At 51.1% G+C, this 16,601-nt stretch overlaps 1 non-coding gene across 1 annotated transcript; it reads left to right on the plus strand.

The window, feature by feature from the left end:
* The first annotated feature begins 16,525 nt into the window (after positions 1-16,525).
* On the plus strand, positions 16,526-16,601 carry TRNAS-GGA (transfer RNA serine (anticodon GGA)). Its single transcript has one exon. It is a non-coding gene; the product is annotated as a tRNA-Ser (tRNA).

A 16,601-nucleotide genomic window follows, 5' to 3' on the forward strand; every position in this document is an offset into this window, starting at 1 on the left:
CTCTTCCTATTCCACAGCCATGGCTAAAGAGGTTGGAGCAAGTTGGCCCCAGGTGCTGAGGATGGCTCCATGGCCTTGCCTCAGGCACTGAAATAGCTCTGTTGCTGAGCAATGGAGTAGCGGCCCCAGATGAGCAGAGCATCGCCCCCTAGTGGGCTTGCTGGGTGGATCCCGGTCAGGGTGCATGCAGGAATCTGTCTCTGCCTCCCCGCCTCTCATATAATATAAACAAAAAACAAACAAAAAATTACCTTCTTGCTTAAAAAATAAAAAAATCAGAAATAAAAGGCAAGCAGAGAACCAGAGGCAGCCTGATAGATCCTGACCCAGGCTAGAAGAGAAATGCACTTTATTCTTCCACTGCTACCTCCGTCACCTAAGACGCCAGTTTGTTCATCCGGCTTTCGTAAATAGTGGAAATAGCTCACACCCTCGCCCGCCAGGATTTGGGGGATCCCGGGAGGGGACACCGTGGCTGAGCTGGAATGGATCAGGCACTGTCTTCCCTTCCTCCCGAAACCCCGTCCCAGCCTCACCTGGTGCGAGCCTTGAAGTCCCTGATGAGTCGCTCCTTCTCAGGCCCCTTGCTCACCCAGAGCCTGTGGGGGATGACGTAGCTGGAATGCACGCGGCACTGGGGACAGGCCCTGCGAGGTGGGAGAACAGTCGCGACTCACCGTGGGCCTCCAAGCCCAGGTCCCTCCGGGGCGTTCCTCTCCCGCCCTGCTGGCCTCCCCCGCGCCACACGGACTTGATGACGTCCCGCGGGAAGTCCGCTCGGCTCCTCCGCCAGGTGCGCAGGCAGCCCAGGCAGTGGGCGTGGGTGCAGTTGGGCAGGATGCCGAAGAGCCGCTTGTCCGCTGGCTTGTCCCACACCTTGTCCATGCAGATGCCGCACACGACGTCCCGGCTGTCCTGCTCCCTCTGCAGCCACGGGCCGGGTCAGAGGACATCTACGCACACTCACACACGTGCACGCACAGGCACAGGCACACAGCCACCCCAGGTTCAGCCCAGGGGACCGCAGAGCCCTCCGCCAGCAGGTCTGGGCATCCTGGAGGTCCCCTGTGGCATCCTCTGCCACGCCCTCTCCCCCATTACCTGCTCAAGTTCCATGCGCTGAAGTGAGGCCACGAGCTTCCGGACAGGGTCTGACTTAGACTGAGACTCCTGGGAGTAGCTGGGATGTCGTCCATCGGCAGCTGTCGGGGAAAACTGGGTCCGTTCATGCATGTACTCATTCGTGGGGCATCTACTGAGTGACTGTCCACGCAAGCCTCTGTGGACGCATGAAGTCCCATCCCCCCCCCCCCCCCCCCCCCCCCCCCCCGCAGCTCAGAGTCCTGTCAGAACCATTTGTCTCTAATACAACTATACAACTACTTAGGACTGTGCTGCCCAGTACAGCCACCTATGCTTATGAGGGCCTGAACGGGGACTCGTCCAAACTGAGACGAGCTGCAATGTACACATAAGATTTTAAACTTGAGTACAAAAAAAGACTAAATATTTCAGTGATAATTTTATATTGGTTACATGTTGAAATAATAGTATTGATATTAGACATATAACTTGATATATTGGATTAAATAAAACATTAAAATTAATTTTACCTGTTGCCTTTTTTTTTTTAATCTATTGCTTTTTAATGTTTTCAGTGTGGCTACTAGAAAATTTGAAATTACATATGTGAATTATAAAATGATGTGACCACTTTGGAAAATAGTTTGGCAGGTTCTCAAAATATTAAACACGTTACCATATGATCCAACAAGTTCACTCCTAGGTATACACTCAAGAGAAATAAAAACATATGTCCATCCTGACCAGGCAGTGCCGCAGTGGTTAGAACGTAGGCCTGGGACGCTGAGGACCCAGGTTCAAAACCCCAAGGTCTGGCCCTGGCCGGTTGGCTCAACGGTAGAGCGTTGGCCTGGTGTGCGGGGGACCCGGGTTCGATTCCCAGCCGGGGCACATAGGAGAAGCGCCCATTTGCTTCTCCACCACCCCCCCTTCCTCTCTGTCTCTCTCTTCCCCTCCCGCAGCAAGGCTCCATTGGAGCAAAGATGGCCCGGGCACTGGGGATGGCTCCTTGGCCTCTGCCCCAGGCGCTAGAGTGGCTCTGGTCGCGGCAGAGCGACGCCCCGGAGGGGCAGAGCGTCACCCCTGGTGGGCGTGTCGGGTGGATCCTGGTCGGGCGCATGCGGGAGTCTGTCTGACTGTCTCTCCCTGTTTCCAGCTTCAGAAAAATACAAAAACAAAACAAAACAAAAAAAACCCCCAAAACCCCAAGGTCTCCAGCTTGAGTGTGGACTCATCCGGCTTGAGCATGGGGTCGCCAGCTTGAACACGAGATCATGGACATGACCCCAAGGTCGCTGGCTTGAGCAAAGGGTTACTGGCTCAGCTGGAGCCCTCCAGTCAAAGCACGTGAGGAAGCAATCAATGAACAACTAAGGCACCGCAATGAAGAATTGATGCTTCTCATCTCTCTCCCTTCCTGTCTGTCTCTGTCTGTCTGTCTCTCTCTCTCAAAAACAAACAAAAACAAATGTCCACACAAAAACTTGTTGTACATGAATTCTCATAACCAAATTATTCATAATATACAAAAAGGAAAAACAACCCAACTGTCCATCAACTGATGAATAAGACAGAAGCAGTGTATCTATACGGTGGAACATTATTTGGCCGCAAATAGGTATGAAGTACTGTTCCGTGGTACAGGTGTGAAGCTAGAAAGCACTATGCTAAGTGGAAGGAGCCGGACCGGAAAGGTCACATACTGTATCATCCCGTTTATAGAAATGCCCAGAGCAGGCAGATCCAGAGGGACCGGAGGCAGATTCAGGGCTGCCAGGGGCCAGAGTGGACGGAGAACGACTGCTCGTGGGTCTCTTTTGGGGGTGATGAAAATACTTTAAAACCGGATTGTGGTAATGTTTGTACAACCCCGACTATATGATATTACATTTAAATTGGTGGGTTTGTGAGTGATATCTCAATAAAGCTGTTTCCAAAAGTTACACGCAGGACTTACGTTTCTCTTAGCCAGTGCTGCATTACAGCAACCGTTTAACAAATAACCACTAACATTTCATGTTTACTCTGTGCCAGGTACTTTGCTAAGCACATCACACCCCCATACCGCCCTGGGCAGGTGAGGAAACAGAGGGCCAGAGAGGTTAAGTGACTTGTCCAAGATCACACAGCTATTTCATGGTGGAGCTGACATTTGAAACTATGTGGTTTTACTCCACAAGCAACAGGGCATTATGCTTCTAGAACACAGACAGCAATGGTGGGTAGGATTGGGGGGACATGTTCCTGTAGCTGGGAATCTTTTTTTTTTTTTACAGAGAGAGAGTCAGAGAGAGGGATAGATAGGGACAGACAGACAGACAGAAATGGAGAGAGATGAGAAGCATCAATCATTAGTTTTTTGTTGCAACACCTTAGTTGTTCATTGATTGCTTTCTCATATGTGCCTTGACTGCAGGCCTTCAGCAGACCGAGTACCCCTTGCTCTAGCCAGCAACCTTGGGTCCAAGCTGGTGAGGTTTGCTCAAACCAGGTGAGCCTGCGCTCAAGCTGGTGACCTTGGGGTCTCAAACCTGAGTCCTCCGCATCCCAGACCAATGCTCTATCCACTGTGCCACCACCTGGTCAGGCTGTAGCTGAGAATCTTGAGGAGGGGGAGGGATGGAAAGAAATATAAACCTTGCTCAGAGACAGAGCAGGCACCCTGCCTCAGATCCCACCTGCTGCACCCCTGATGACTCACATGATGACAACAGGAACTTCCTGGAACTGCCACCAAGCTCTTCATTCTGGCTGGCCAGCGCCTCCAGGCCAGGCTCCAGGCCCCAGTCCCAACCCACAGCCCCGGAGGGCAAGTAGGTGGGCTCAGAGTCCCTGCGAGTTAGCCCCAGCAGGGGTCCTGGCAGGGTGACAAGTGGCTCCGAATGGCGGCGGTCCCACTGCAGGTGGCCAGGGGGCGGCAGGTGTTGATAGCTGTGCGGGAGGAGAAGGGTGAGGGGACAGGGAGAGCCGCTCTGGGGGCCCCCCAGCTAGCTCGGCCTGCCGCTCGGAGCTGGGAGGGGAGAGGAGGCTCGGGAAGCGCAATGGTCCACTGGGGAACAATTCCTCCCGTGTCCCCCACCCCGCTGCCATCCGAGGAGAAGAGGTGCTCACCTGCATCGGTCTCCGTGGAAGCAGAAGCCTCGCTGGAAGTATCTGCAGACCTGGGACACCTTCCTGTCTTGAGCCACGTGGCAGCTGGACCCCCAGTGACAGGTCCCGCGGTCAGAGGTCCTGAAAGATCGTCTGAGTCAGTCATAGGGAGGCTGTGTGACATGAGGAGGACATGGGCTCCAGAGCTGGTCCTGTGTTTAAATCCTGACCCAACTGGGAACCCTGGCTGGGGGGGTAACTCACCCTTAAACATGAGGGTAAAAACGCCTCGGGGTTGTTGCGAGATTTTTTTTCTTTTTTAAAAAATTTTTTCCATTGACTTGAGAGAGAGAGAGCGAGAGAGAGAGAGAAGGAGAAGCATCAACTTGTTGATTCACTTAGTTGCTCCATTTAGTTGTGCATTCATTGACTGCTTGGCCTTCCTGCCCTGACTGGGGATCAAACCTGTGACCTCAACATGCCAGGATAATGCTTTATCCACAGAGCTACCTGGCCAGGGCCTATTGCGGGTGTTTTTGAAGATCTTGCACAATGCACACAGCAGGTGCTCAGTAAATCACGGTGGTTACTATTACTTCCTCCAAGTGCTAGTCTTCTGGGTCCCAGAGTCAGAATTCTGGGTTGATATGCTGGTACCAGAGCTGGCTTCGTGGGCACGGACCTGTGTGATCACATGCTCTAATGCTATGCTCCCGCTGCCTTGAAACGATTACATTTCAGAACAAGGGGCCCTGGTTTTCATTTTGTGCTGGGATCCACAAGTCATATAGCTGGTTTTGCCTACTACTATATTTCTTGGTAACATGAGCTTGGACAAGGCATTCAATCGCTCCAAGCCTCAGTTTCTTCATTTGTAAAAAGAAGGTAATATTAGTACCTACTTCACAGGGTGACGTCAAACTCAAATGAGACAATGCATGTGAAGTACCTGGCACATTGCAAGCCCTCTCTAAATACTACTGGCCAAAGTTGTCATCGCTCCCTTGTTATTATCACTACCATCATCGCTATTACAGGGTTCTGGAGGGTCAGGGTGCAAGGTGGGACAGGGAGGGAGGGAGGGAGGGAGGGAGGAAGCTGAGTTGGGCACACATGGTCATTGAGAATCTACGGCCCTGGCCAGTTGGCTCAGTGGTAGAGCCTCGGCCTGGCGTGCAGGGGTCCCTGGTTCGATTCCCGGCCAGGGCACACAGGAGAGGCGCCCATCTGCTTCTCCACCCCTCCCCCTCTCCTTCCTCTCTCTCTCTTCCCCTCCCGCAGCAGAGGTTCCATTGGAGCAAAGATGGCCTGGGCGCTGGGGATGGCTCCTTGGCCTCTGCCCCAGGCGCTAGAGTGGCTCTGGTCTCGGCAGAGCATCGCCCCCTGGTGGGCAGAGCGTCGCCCCCTGGTGGGCGTGCCGGGTGGATACCGGTCGGGCGCATGCAGGAGTCTGACTGTCTCTCCCGGTTTCCAGCTTCAGAAAAAATACAAAAAAAAAAAAAAAAAAGAGAATCTACTACGTGTCCCAGCCTGGGCCAGGGCTCTGGGGCAGCCACGAGTTAGAGAGGACCGCTGCTCTTGTCATCTGCTTCCTTTCCTGGACGCAGGCGATGTGACCAAGGCACCGGGGACAGGGACAAAGGCCAGAGGCTAGCTCCAAGGGAACACAGCCTGCCAGCCCCCGCTGAGGGCCGGCCACAAACGGACTGTCCGGGAGCAAGAGCGAGGCCCTGGCGGAGGGGCAGGCGGACGGAGGGGAAGATGGGCCACAGGCGCCTGGGCTCGTCTGGGAAGGGGCCAGGCTGTGGAGCCCCTGGACCGGAACCTGCCGGGGAAGCTAGGCTGGGGCCACGGAGAAACCAGGGCCAGGACTGGGGGAGGGGCGGGGCCGGCTGGTGAGGCACTGGCCTCGGACACAGGGACACAGAACTTCAGCAGGGGACCAAGAAAACTCAGTGATAAAAAGAAATTACACTTTAGAGCAATTTTGAAAGAGATCAAAATTAAGGCAAAATAAAAATTCACCGTGAACAAAAAGATCAAAGTGTTAAAAATGAAGACGGGACACCCCCCCACCCCGTCGCCCCCGCCTTGCCCCCGCCCAGCAGCGAGGACACACAGAACCAAGCCAGGGGCTCCGGCAGCGGTGAGAAAAGGCGGCCCCCTGGCCGGTGGCTTCAGACAGCCAGCCGGTAGGGCCTGGAGGGGGGCCGGCAGCAGCAACATTATCCCGGGGATTACAATTCCATAGTAGTAACAGTAGCTGCTATTGTTGCTCTTTTTTTTTTGTATTTTTCTGAAGCTGGAAACGGGGAGAGACAGTCAGACAGACTTCCGCATGCGCCCGACCGGGATCCACCCGGCATGCCCACCAGGGGGCGATGCTCTGCCCCTCCGGGGCGTCACTGTGCCTCGACCAGAGCCACTCCAGCACCTGGGGCAGAGGCCAAGGAGCCATCCCCAGCGCCCGGGCCATCTTTGCTCCAATGGAGCCTTGGCTGCGGGAGGGGAAGAGAGAGACAGAGAGGAAGGGGGGGGGGGGTGGAGAAGCAAATGGGCGCTTCTCCTATGTGCCCTGGCCGGGAATCGAACCTGGGTCCCCGCACGCCAGGCCGACGCTCTACCGCTGAGCCAACCGGCCAGGGCCTATTGTTGCTCTTTTTATGGAAGCCAGGAGTATAAAATGAGATCTTCAGGCAGCCGGGCTCTCCACTGCCTCCTACTCCACGTTCCTCCCTTGCCCCTCCCCCTCCCCCCACAAGTCCCCCCTTTCCTCTGGCCTGCCCCATCTCTCTGGGTCTCTTCCTTGCTCTTTGCTCCACCTCCCCCAGCCTTTCTCTGGCCCCAGACTCATGAATTAAAAATAAATAAATAAATAAATAAATGAGAGCCTTCTTTCCTTCCTTCCTCCCTCCCTCTCTTTTCATTCTTTTCAGGCGACAAAGGGAGAGATGAAAAGCATGAACTTGTAGTTGTGACACTATAAGTTGTTTATTGATTGCTTCTCATATGTGTCTTGAGAGGGGTGAGGGCTCCAACTGAACCAGTGACCCCTCACTCAAGCCAGTGTGACCTTGGGCTTCAGGCCAGTGACCATAGGGTCATGTCTGTGATCCCACACTCAAGCCAGTGACCCCTCACTCAAGCTGGTGAGCCCGTGTTCAAGCCAAGCAGCCTTGAGTTTCAAACCTCGGTCTTCAGCATCCCAGGTCAATGTTCTATCCACTATGCCACCGCATGGTCAGGCAAGTGAGATCTTTAAATAGCAGTTTTTGATGATAGACCACTGTAATGTTTGGCACTTAATCCAGAGGAAATTCAAAGAACTGAGGACCCCTATTGTAACAAATCGTCTTTCATTTCCACCCACTTACTTGTGTGAACAAGATTTCTCAGTGTTTCCATTTAAAATAATTACAAATTGAAATCGATGTCAAACCCTGTCTTATTCTAGCAATAAGTAATATTCACCCATGGATACATGAGGTTTTTTTCAGCGGGGGGAATGAAAGCAATAGCTCCATCTATATCAGGAGAAATCTTTTTATTATTTAGTAATTCATTGCTAAAATGTATAGCGTACAGTATTTAAGTTGTTTTGATCAATTTGTTATAAAGTAGCATACCTTAATTCTGTGGGTTACATAGAGACACCAAGGCAGGATACAGAAGAAGTTTTAGGAGGAGATTTATTAACAAGCCGGCTACATATGACTTACACAGGGTATAGCTAACCCAAATCGTGTCGTCTCGAATATAGCTCTGAGGTAGTTATATAGACATGATCACATATAGTTAATTATGTGGGGGAGCATGACACAATAGTTAATTACTAACAAGTTTGCAACATTCATCTATAGGATCTATTGAAAGGAAAAAACATTCCCTTCTATTAAAACTTACAAGGTAACACAATAGCAGAAAATGTCATTTTACATATCAACACAGTAGCAAAAAAATGCCATTTTACATATCAAAAGACATTCCTAAATCTTCTAGTGTCTACCCCCCCCCCCATCCCTGTTGCCACAGCGAATTGGTTAGCTTAGGATAAGGAGAGAGGCCAAATGAAAATACCCTTGGAAACTAATAAACTAGTCCACTCTTGTTTAATTTATAAGTTTTTATACATATAAAGGATTTCAAGAGGGATGATTATTAGAAAGCATATAAAATGTTACAGAATGCAGGTTTTACAAGCAAGGGGGAGTTGGCCTGGTGATCCCTTTGTCTAGAGGTATCGTCACTCTCAGGACTCCAGGAGGGGAGGAAGAGCCGGAATCAGTGTAGGATATGTAAACACTGTCTCCTAAAGAATTTTATTGAGGGGAAAGAGGAAGTTCTTTGTTGTCCAGCAAGTTGTGGCCTCAGTCCTTCCAGAGGAGTATAGTTAAACTATCATTAGTTACTAACTTTTGCCCCTTTAATCTTTCTCTATTTTTTTTTCTTTTCAGAAAGGAGGGGTTAGGGGGCCTGACTCTTCCTTCTAAAATACTAATGTTAATTTTTGCAATTCTTCAGCACCTTATCACAAATACCTAAATCTAGTACTACTAATACCTAAATCTAGAAAAAAAAGTTTTAATTTGTTTTACAGATATTTTTGTTACAAGAACATATAATATTGTGATCAGCAAAAGACTTCTGAGAACAAACATTTTTATATTAGGATAAAATTCCGTGTGGAAAGTAGAACAGAATAGACATTCAAGGAGAAAAAGGAATTATGTAAAAATGTAATCTGACCTGTGGTGGCGCAGTGGATAAAGAAAGCTTTGACCTGGAACGCTTAGGTCGCCGGTTCAAAGCCCTGGACTTGCCCAGTCAAGGCACAGACAACAAGCAATCAAGGAACTAAAGTGAAGCAGCTATGAGTTGATACATCTCACTCTCCTATCCCTCTCTCCCCTCTCTCTGTAAAATCAATCAGTAAAAATCTTTTTTAAAAAGGAGCAATAGACTCATTTTGTTTTTAAGTGGAAGCGTTTATAATAGATTAGAAATCATTACCTTTGCAACTATTTACATTAAGATAAAACACATTAATTAGATAACTGGGAGTGTGGCGGGGATACGTGGTTTTTCAGGTTCCTTTTAGGAGGTTTATAGAGGACGGACACGCCTGAACTGGTATGTTTCTGATCCCAATTACAATGTGGGGCGTAGACAGGAAGAGGCTGGAGTGGGGGCGACCAGATCCATGGGTGACAGCCAAGCTTAGGGAGGGCTGGGAGGGGGGAGGGGAGAGGTAGAAATGAGTCTCTGTGGAGGGGGTGGGTGGGGTCAGAGGAGGAGCCCCTCATCTCCTAGGGAAGGAAAAGCAGCCCAGAGAGGAAGGGCTCCCCGACCTCCAGTCCCCAGTCCATCAACGGGAAGCCTCTGGGAGGGAAGGTGTGCTGGGGAAGCTTTGCTTTTCCCCAAAGACCACCGACGAGGATGACCTCCAGGACTGCCTAGAGAGGCCGCCCCCCCTCTAGCTCCTTCACAAGCCACGAGGTCCAGGGACAGAGCACTCCCAGCACATCCAGAGGGCTCTCTCGGATTAGATGAGGTTAAGGGCTCTGGAATCAAATTGATCTGAGAAACTCTTCTCTAATTTCCTAGAGCCATGTTACATAATGCTTATTGGATATGAACACATTAAAGCTCTGCTAAGGTCTGCAAAGGAGCGTGCTTGATTTAACCCAGCATTGCTTCAATTTGTTTTTGTTTGTTGAGGCGCCCCACCCACCCACCCTGAACAAAGCAATAAAACAGGTTTTGTTTATGAAAATGTCAAATCAGTTCATTTAATCCCCCAAAACAAGGCTTGACAATCAGGGGGTCATGTTTCGTTTTCAAAATCAGAGGCTCAGCCTGACCAGCGGTGGCACAGAAGATAAGGTATGGACCCCCGGAACGCTGAGGTCGAGGGTTCAAAACCCCAAGGTCACTGTCTCTGAACACGGGGCTCGTCAGTGCAGGGTCGCTGGCGTGAAAGGCCCCAGGTCGCTCGTTTAGGCAAGGGAACACTGCCTTGTCTCCAGTCAAGACATGTAGGAGAAGCTCCATGTACAACTAACATGAAAGCAACTACGAGTTGATGCTTCTCACCCTCTGTTTGTCTCTCTCTCTCAAAATAAAAATCCGAGGCTCAGATAGATAAAGTAACAGACTTGGTATGATAACCCAGGTGTCCTCACTCAGCCCAATAACCCTCTAGTTAACTAAGACTGACCTGTCAGGGGTGCGGGCTGCTGAGTGTGGGGAATTTCTCAAGCTAAATTCTGAGGCCAAGGGGTGGGGACTGAGAAGCCAGAGGTCACAGGAGGCAGCAGAGGGGCTTAGTGGCTTGAGGGCTGGAGCAGCAGACCCTGAGCAGTGAGCCTGCAGAATCAGGACCAACTAAAGGTTGGGGTAAGGGGTGGTGGGGATGGTGTTGGGGGTTGGGAGAAGGGCAGGGATGAGAAGGGCAGTGTCGGGGACAGTCACGGGGGAGGGGGGGGAGCCTGCCAAATGAGCCCCCTGACCAGGGTGCTTAAAAGATGAGGGCCTGCCTGACCTGTGGTTGACCTGAAACGCTGAGGTCGCCAGTTCGAAACCCCAGGCTTGCCTGGTCAAGGCACACGCAGGAAGCAACTACTATGAGAAGCAGCTAGAGTACTACAAGTTGGTGCTTTTCGCTATCCCCCTACTCCTTTCTCTAAAAACCAATCACTAAATTAAAACAAAACAAAACCTGACGGCCCAAACTTAGTCTAGGCTGCCACCTTCCTGGCCCTGCCCAAAGCTCAGGGAAGAACAATTAAAAATCTCCTTTAGTTGGTTCCTGAGATTATCATTAGAGAACAGAGAGAAGAGAACAGAAAGAGGCCATGTGGCCAGGAGAAGCAGCCAAGATGGTGGAGTATTGAGTGAGAGGCCAGTTTGTGCGGTTTGACGCTGGAGAAGGAAGGAGATGGGGAACAGAGGTGAATAAGTCTGGTGAGCTAGAAACCTTTGATTCTAGGAAACTCGGATATCCGTCAGTAGCTTTGTGAGCACTGAATGTGAGTGGGTTTTGGAGCCCAGTGTGTGTTTTTACTTGCCCGCCGGGTGAAAGCTAGGATTAAAGACTATGGTCCACCAGTTTTTGGCTCCGTTGTTCCTTTACCGACTGTCCGAATCCAATGGAAACCTGCATGGGCCAGGCTGCTGTGCTGGCAGCCCTGCCCACTGGCCTTACAACTGGCGTAGTCGGCAGGATTCGATACAGATCGGCAAGGAGCCTTTGAGCGGTGGAGTAGAGGACTGGCTAGTGTTAGGGTTCCCCATGGCTGTCCTTTTGGGGATTGTAGGCTGGCTGACTTTTACAGCCATGCGTGAGGAAACTGAGAGCTCTGTGGAAGAGGCTGCCCGGGACCTGCAAACCGAGCAGTGGAAGGAGCTGGAGCAAATGCCAGAGAAACAGATGCTGACCCTGGAGCTGGAGGAAGCGCTGGAGGAGGTTTGCTGACCAGGTTTGCGAGATTCGCCTGGAAATGGAGCAGCTGCTGGAGGATTCACAGGTTCATGAGTTGCAGATTGCCCTGGATGTTGTGGAGAGCCAGCAGCAGCAGGAGGCCGGGGCTGAGGCTGAGGCTGAGGCTAGGTCTGGAGCTGCAAGGTCTGAGGAGCAGAAGGCTGCGGCAGCCCGGGGCTCAAGACCGGCAACCGGAGCTGGTGTTTTCAGTTCCTCTTTGGAGGATGAGAAGAATCAGGCTGGAGTTGCAATCCGCAGTCTCCAGAAGATGAGAGCCCAGCTGGAAGCAGCACCTACTATGGCCCTGGTAGGTCTGCGATTTTGGGACATAGGGCTGGACATGCTTTCCGGAGCAGAGATGAAAATGCTGACTGCCATTGCCACGTGCTCCTCTTTGGGACAGTGTAAGACCTGCCAAGATGGCAGGAATGAGGGGGGTGGCTGATGCCCCATGTGTATGGACTGATGATTTCCTGGACTACGACCAGAGTGGGCATTGGCTCCTTTGTTGGATGGATTTATGGATTATGGACAATGTTAAATACCCTGATGGGGGTAGGGGTGGCTTTACTGAAAGCACTCCCCTGCCCCGGGAAGCTTTTCCCGTGGCTAGAAAGAAGGCCGAGGACATTTTGCGCTTTGGGCAAAGTGCTCAGAGACTGGTGAAGTGTACCTTTGTGATTGTTGTAACTGTATGATTTATCATGTTGTACTTGTGTAATGTGCCTAATTTCCTTGCACGGGGATGCTGGTGATGTAAATTGTGGGTAGTAAAGTGAGCATAGGGGTGGATTGTTGGGCAGATAAAATATATTATGCTCACTTTGTTAAAGATGGCACTGCCCACGAGGAGGTAGTCGCCCAGGTGATATTAATGTGTGTTGGGGGTGGGCTAAAGGCAGGTAGAATCCTTGTAACCTGGGGCTTGGTTTTAGGATTAAGCCTTCCCCACCCTTTTTGATGTGGGGCGGTACAATCCAATCATGCCTCAGAGAAGTGACTTTGTATTAGAGACTTCCCTATTTTGTATATTGGATTAAAGGTTATGAAGCTACACTATAAAATGGGGGCAGAACAGAAGCTTATGCTCTTGGTTCCTGAGATTATCATTAGAGGAGAGAGCAGAGAGAAGAGAGCAGAAAGAGGCCATGTGGCCAGGAGAAGCAGCCAAGATGGCGGAGTATTGAGTGAAAGGCCAGTTTGTGCGGTTTGACACTGGAGAAGGAAGGAGATGGGGAACAGAGGTGAGTAAGTCTGGTGAGCTAGAAACCTTTGATTCTAGGAAACTTGGATAAGTCAGTAGCTTTGTGAGCAATGAATGTGAGTGGGTTTTGGAGCCCAGTGTATGTTTTTACTTGCCCTCTGGGTGCAAGCTAGAATTAAAGACTATGGCCCACCAAAAAACCAACCAAACAAACAAACAAAAAAAACTCCTTTAATGAGCATCTACTTTCTTATTCTTCTTCTTCTTTTGTCTATCCCTAGTGGCAGCTATATGGCTGCCTTTCTTCCGCTAAAAGGAACTAGGAATTAGGGTCTGTAAAGCCAGTAGCCAGGGCCACTATCACAGCCGCCCAGCCCATGTAGGTTCGCATTGGATTCGGACAGTCAGTAAAGGAACAACGGAGCCAAAAACTGGTGGACCATAGTCTTTAATTCTAGCTTGCACCTGGCGGGCAAGTAAAAACACACACTGGGCTCCAAAACCCACTCACATTCACTGCTCACAAAGCTACTGACTTATCCGAGTTTCCTAGAATCAAAGGTTTCTAGCTCACCAGACTTATTCTCCTCAGTTCCCCATCTCCTTCCTTCTCCAGCGTCAAACCGCACAAACTGGCCTCTCACTCAATACTTCTCCATCTTGGCTGCTTCTCCTGGCCACATGACCTCTTTCTGCTCTCTGCTCTGTTCCCTCTGCTCTCTCATGCTAATCATCCCAGGAACCAAAAGAGCAAGCTCTCGTTCTGCCCCCATTTTATAGTGTAGAAACCCAAACCTTTAATCCAATATACAAAATAGGGAAGTTTCTAATACAGTCACTTCTCTGAGGCATGATTGGATTGTACCGCCCCACATCAAAAAGGGTGGGAAAGTCGCCTGACCTGTGGTGGCGCAGTGAATAAAAGCGTCGACCCAGAAATGCTGAGGTCACCGGTTCAAAACCCGGGGCTTGCCTGGTCAAGGCACATATGGGAGTTGATGCTTCCAGCTCCTCCCCCCTGTCTCTCTCTCTCTCTCTCTCTCTCCTCTCTAAAATGAATAAATAAATAAAAATTTGTTAAAAAAAAAAAAAAAAAAAAAAAGGGTGGGAAAGGCTTAGTCCCAAAACCAAGCCCCAGGCTACAAGGATTCTGGCTGCCTTTAGCCCACCACCAACACACATCAATATCACCTGGGCAACGGCCTCCACGTGGGCAGCGTCATCTTTAACAAAGTGAGCATAATATATTTTATCCGCCCAACAGGGTCTCACACTAAGACTCTAAAATCTACAATTATCTCCCCTTGACCCAAACTTTAGTTCCCTTCGAGCTATTGGCAAAATGGACTTGTGCTCAGGCACACAAATCTGGGGGAGGGCCTCGCGGGCCAGCACGCCCACGAGAATGGCGCTCTAATGGGGTAACGTTCAGTCTGAAGTGTTTGCATTCAGATATTCATGAACACCTAGCGCAGTGCTCAGTGCTGGGGCCACGAAGGTGACAGGGAACCGGACCCACCGGCACGGAGCTGGGCGGTGTCTCTGGGCATAGAAACCTTTGTTGGGAGGAGGAGAAAGCAGGCAAGTGGAAATCTCTGCCCTAAATGGTCAACCCCCGAGCTAGGCTTGACCCAGCTGTGCAGCCGTAGAGTGCCTTTTGCCCCCTCTGGTCCTAGTCTCCTCCTCTGGACTGGGCGCGGCTGGGAGAAGGTCTCTAGACCCTTCCAACACTGGGGTAGCGGGCAAGGAAGTCCCTCCTCCCCTAAACTTACCCCCAAACACTTAGAGACTGAGCTTTCAGTGGTCTAGCCAACCCCCCCCCCCAATTTTCTCCCACCGTCCTGTGTTCCCCTGAGACCCAGGTTCCTACCTGACTGGCCACTGGGGGTGGGGTCGGCTTTCCCCACCACTGCCACTGTCACCATCCTGTCCCGCAGGGTCCATGGCAGCGGCAGCCCCTCATGAGAATCAGGCAGGGCAGCTCTGACGCACCTTTATCCCGCCCTCTCTGGGCGGGGCCAATGGGAGGAGGGCTCTGTGGCCAGGCCCACCCCTTCCTGTGGGCGGAGATCTGTAGGCAGGAGGGATGTAGGGTGAGGGCTGGACCGCTGGGGACCAGGGATGTTGGTGGAATGGGCATGCAGGCCTTCAGCGGTCCCTCGGTGATTTCTGAAAGAAACTGGGGGGTGGTTGAAAGACCTTAAGCACCCTGGAAGGCAGGGTGACTTGGGAGGGCCCCATGAGGACCAAGGACCTGGGAGGCTGGAGGGCTGAGTCCTGGGGTTGGATTCTCAGGGGAACTTGTAACCGAGCAGGCCAGAGGGGAGCTTCAGCCCACCTCGGGGCCGTGTGAAGCCCACAGGTGGAGCCAAGGTTGGTGGACAGATCCGAGGGCGGGCGGGAGCCTCCAGGAGATGGTGCCAGCCAGCTGAGGACCACAGGGAGGCCTCTCCCAGACTGGCCCTATGCTGGACAGACCCAAGAGGCTCTGGGAACCTGCCTCCAGGCCCAAGACGTTCTTTCTGCAAAGGTCACTGTGGCCTGGTCTGTGTTTGCCAGCTTGCTCTCCTGATGACAAGATATTAGACTAGTGTCCATGACTCCCAGGAGCCCCCCTGAGAGGTGACCAGGAGGCTTGCCTGAGGCTCTATCCAGTGAGGATGTTCCAAACTGAATGACAGCAAGTCAGCCAACCAGAGCCGCTCTCCAGGGAGTGTAAGTGCCGGGTAGAGTCATAGCTCCCCTGGGGAGAACAGTGGGCTGGGCCCTTTGAGGGTGGGGAGGTGGGGGGAGGGGACTGTTACTATCAGAGCCCTTCCAGCTCGGACTACTCAGACCCCCTTCACACCCATGTTACTTCTCTCTCCCCTAGGCACTGTCCCATGAAGGGGGTCAATTAGGAAAGTTAAAAAACAAATAAGAGGAATTTACAATAGTTAAAAGTTCAAGGAGAGATTTTAAAATTGAATGTAAACAACTTCCTAGCCTGACCAGTGGTGTCACAGTGGATAGAGCATGGACCTGGGACACTGAGGTCCCAAGTTCGAAACCCTGAGGCTGCTGGTTTGAGCGTGGACTCCTCCGGCTTGAACGCAGGTTCTCCAGCATGAGCGTGGGATCATGGACATGATCCCAAGGTCCCTGGCTTGAGCCCATGAGTTGCTGGCTTGTAGCCCAAGGTCACTGGCTTGAGCAAGGGGTCACTGGCTCAGCTTGAGTCTCCCCTCAGGGCACACGTGAGAAAACAATCAATGAACAACTGAAGTGAAGCAACAACGAGGTGATGCTTCTCATCTCTCTCCCTTCCTGTCTCTCTCTCAAAGCAAACAGACAAACAAAACAAATTTCCTCTCCATCAGTAAATTGAGATTCTAGATTGGGAAACCAATAGTCTTGGAGACCTAGCTTCTTGTTTTACTTTTGCCAGATCAAAATTATTTCAAAAAAATTTTTTTTCGTGGGTGCTCTCTTCTCGCTCTCCTGCAGGCGGTGCCAGCTGAGACTCCCAGTAGTGGTATAAGTGTGCCTGTTTCTGCAATTAGCCCTTTGTCTGATTATGTGACAGTGTTATTTATTTTTAACATGGTTGATTTAATTTCATTATGTTTTCCCTAGGAAGAAGTTTTAAATGTGTATAGGGTAAAATTTTAGCTTAAATAATTTTATGGGCCCTGGCCGGTTGGCTTAGTGGTAGAGCATCGGCCTGGAGTGCGGAAGTCCTGGGTTCGATTCCCAGCCAGGGCA

The sequence above is a fragment of the Saccopteryx leptura genome, chromosome 1, assembly GCF_036850995.1.
Source record: "Saccopteryx leptura isolate mSacLep1 chromosome 1, mSacLep1_pri_phased_curated, whole genome shotgun sequence".
NCBI classification, from domain to species: Eukaryota; Metazoa; Chordata; class Mammalia; order Chiroptera; family Emballonuridae; genus Saccopteryx; species Saccopteryx leptura.